Source organism: Cydia amplana, chromosome Z (assembly GCF_948474715.1).
Source record: "Cydia amplana chromosome Z, ilCydAmpl1.1, whole genome shotgun sequence".
Classification (NCBI taxonomy): domain Eukaryota; kingdom Metazoa; phylum Arthropoda; class Insecta; order Lepidoptera; family Tortricidae; genus Cydia; species Cydia amplana.
Genome location: NC_086096.1, coordinates 7,981,808 through 7,985,556, shown reverse-complemented (window position 1 = coordinate 7,985,556; position 3,749 = coordinate 7,981,808). Strand labels below are relative to the sequence as shown.

Sequence of the window (3,749 nt, the reverse complement as noted above, 5' to 3'; positions counted from 1 at the left end):
TAATAACACGAATTTGAATATGACGCTTAGTTAGCCAGACATGCGCAATATTTAAATGGTCTATAGGAACATATCTGACTTTTGTCAATATCATTAAGTACAAGGTTGCAAATCTTTAGTTCTTAATATACATGTTTGGTCTTCGCGACCTGGTAAAGGGTTCAATTAATCTGCAATTAATGACTGGGGTCGGTTTACGCATAATAACAGCAACAGATCGGTTAGAGCATGATACTATGTTATAATTATTATTTAAGCCTGCTTCTCCTTTGTGTCAGGTTTCATTCCCATAATAGTAATAATACTTTCCGTGGACGCGTACATTTGCGTAAGTGTGCTTTGCGAGTCTGAAGGTCCTTCTCCCGTATTCATAAGCGGCAAATGATTACAATCAATTTCTTCCTAAAATAATACACTTATAATAGAACCGTAAAACCTCCCAACTATAGTCCAACTATTATGGTCCAATGTTCCTCTTGGTTTACTCCGAGTATTTTCTTCCATATAAATATAAACATACCTTGCCTTAGAATTACAGAAAATACAGTAAAAGACACACCTGAACGAAAAAATTACAGTTAATTATGGATCATAGTTGGGAGCTTTATCTAGTTAAGGACTTTGTATGTATTTGTCTTATACCTACTAGCCTGCGCACGTGACTTCGTTCGACAAGTTCGTACCTTCTTTTTCGTACTTTTCTTATCCGTTTTAGTAACAACTAGGGTTTGCACGACGGATCCGAAATGTATGGAAAATCCGCGGATCTGGATCCAGATCCGGATAATTTCATACATTCCGGATCCGGATTGCAAACCCTAGTAACAACAAAGTGTGATACCAGTCTGCAGATACTTACATCTATGGTTATACAGTCATGGAAACATTGCCTTTCATCTATAGCCACGTCGTACAGCCGCCGACGTGTACGATCTCGCTTATCAAACGGCCCGTACTTCTTATTATTTCGAAAGGCTCCCATTAAATTCTGCGTAAATTATAAAAATTTAGAAAACTACGATATTAAGTAGTTAGTATTATAATGTGTAACTATTGATCATAATTCAACTGAGGAGTGCATTTTCAAAAGGGTTTACTTAACTATGAAAACTAGAAAAAATCAAGCTTTTATGATTTTATGAAAATAAACTTCAAATCGCTAAGAATTATCTATTTATTACACGTTTTCATAATGGCAAACCGCAGCCAAATAACACTAGACCCTACTCTTGTGTTGTGTTCCTGCTGGTGAGTAAGGTTGCCAGAGCTCAACGAAGGTGCATGGGTGAGGGTAAAAAGGTCGGCAACGCGCATGTAACACCTCTGGAGTAGCAGGCGTCCATAGGCTACAGTGACTGCTTACCATCAGGCGGCCCGTATGCTTGTTTGTCACCGATGTGGTATTTAAAAAAAAAAGAATAAAAGAACGTCTAAAAACATGGATACGGACAAAGTGCCAAAAATATTTATTTATACACGACCTTATTGCCAATATACAGGGTGGATTTTCTTTTTGGGTCAGTGAGGGCAGCTACTAGATCCCGTGCTGCTACGAGAAAATGGTCTTAGAAGACCTTCCCTCGATTTCAAATCAATGAAGATTGGCTTTTACAGACTTTGGAAAAAACATACAGGGTGCGAGAAAAAGGTAATTTTTGACAAACTTTTTTTTTGATGCCAATGGATCCCATTTCTATTGAGGATCAAAAGCTTGTATGGAAGCAAAAAAAAATTTCCGGCTAGAAAAGCCACAAATCGAGGAAAACTTTTCCCATACAATTTGTATGAAAATGAAAACTTGTATTTTTCACATGATATTTTTGTATGCCAATCGATCCCATTCCTATCCAGTATCAATAGTTTCCTAGGGGTCAAGTTACGGTAATGTACTAAAAAGCCACAAATTTATAAAAACTTTCTCCATACATTTACTATGGAGAAAATGTGAAATTTGATTCACAATTTTCTACCTCGCCCATCAGTCCTACAGCAATGTCTTCATACAGTATTATGGTTCTTAAATTGTAACAGGATTGGCCGGATAGAAAACTGTGAATTAAATTTCACGTTTTCTCCATAGTAAATGTAAGGATTTTTTTTTCTTTAATTTGTGGCTTTTTAGTACATTACCGTAAGTTGACCCCAAAGAAACTATTGATACTGGATAGGAATAGAATCGATTGGCATACAAAAATAGCATGTGAAAAATAAAAGTTTTCATTTTCATACAAATTGTATGGGAAAAGTTTTCCTCAATTTGTGGCTTTTCTAGCCGGAAATTTTTTTTTGCTTCCATACAAGCTTTTGATCCTCAATAGGAATGGGATCGATTGACATCAAAAAAAAAGTTTGTCAAAAATGACCTTTTTCTCGCATCCTGTATGTTTTTTCCAAAATCTGTAAAAGCCAATCTTCATTAATTTGAAATCGAGGGAAGGTCTTCTAAGACCATTTTCTCGTAGCAGCACGGGATCTGGTAGCTGCCCTCACTGACCCAAAAAGAAAATCCACCCTGTATTAATAGTGTTATAGTTATAGTGTAAACATATTTTTGGCACTTTTCTAGAGAAAAGAAATCCTCACATTTTTCATGACGTAACGCACTATTATCCTGATCTGAAACCCAAACGTGATCACAGCTGATACCAAGTACCATATCAATGCGCATCTTGTTTCGACATCCTCTAACTGCAGTGAATATTCGTAAATTCCACTACCAAACGCCATCTGCAAAATAATTGATTTAGGTATGTGTAGATGTATAGTGAGTGCTCCCGGGCAAAACCACATCGTTACTTAATGAATTTCCTAAGGGCTCATTTGGGCGTTTTTTTTAAGTTGTCCCCTACACTTTTTTTTCAAATTTGGGATTTTTTATGTTATTTCTACTCAGAATCACGAGAAAAAAACTGTCCTAAGGTTTTTATTTCCATTCCGTCACCATTTTTCATAGACTTTGTAATCTTTGTATGGCGGTCGCAGAATAGAAAGATCGAAAAATGTATGGACATTTTGGGACACTTTTTTTCTCCTATTAGGATAGAAAGAGCTCGTGATTCTGAGTAGAAATAACATAAAAAATCTCAAATTTGAAAAAAAAAGTGTAGGGGACAACTTTAAAAAAAAACGCACATTTGCTGCTGATTTAGACGGGGCGAGAACTCGCATGCGAGTTTGATTACATTGCGTCGTTTGATCGGTCGGCTGAATTGATGTCACTTCAATGGTTCGCAATGTAACTAAAATCGTATACATATTCGCGCGCCGTCTAAATGAGCCCTTAATCTCAAAACGGAATGCCTTTTTTTCACAAACTACCTCACTCCACAAAATACCTACCTAATCTCCATATCGACATATTCGCCGGTAACTGGCCACCGGCCAATAACTGGCCACCCTAAACTAAAAATGTTTCTAATGAAAGTAATGTCTGGCTAATGAAAGTTGAGACTGAGATAACACGGGAATTTCAATAAAAACCGCACCTGGCAATAAAATTACTATGAAATTAAATGACAACTTGAAACTGACAGCTTATTTGATACGAAAAATAGTTGTCATATAAAAAGTTTTAAATAAATCTCAGTCTCAACTTTCATTAGCCAGACTCCATTCACCTATAAACATTCATTTTAGTTTAAGCAGCCGTCAATAACTAGCCACCTTGTTTAGGATGGCCAGTTACTTAACAGGTGGCCAGTCAAATACCCTATTAGAGACGAGTACAGATCCACAAAGGGCACATTACA

At 36.5% G+C, this 3,749-nt stretch overlaps 1 long non-coding RNA gene across 1 annotated transcript; it reads right to left on the bottom strand.

Annotated features, from left to right (window-relative positions):
- Positions 1 to 348: 348 nt before the first annotated feature.
- LOC134661691 (uncharacterized) lies at positions 349 to 2,682 on the bottom strand. Its single transcript, XR_010097985.1, has 3 exons — positions 2,584 to 2,682; positions 860 to 988; positions 349 to 402 (listed from the first exon to the last, which is right to left on the bottom strand). It is a non-coding gene; the product is annotated as an uncharacterized LOC134661691 (long non-coding RNA).
- Positions 2,683 to 3,749: the final 1,067 nt, after the last annotated feature.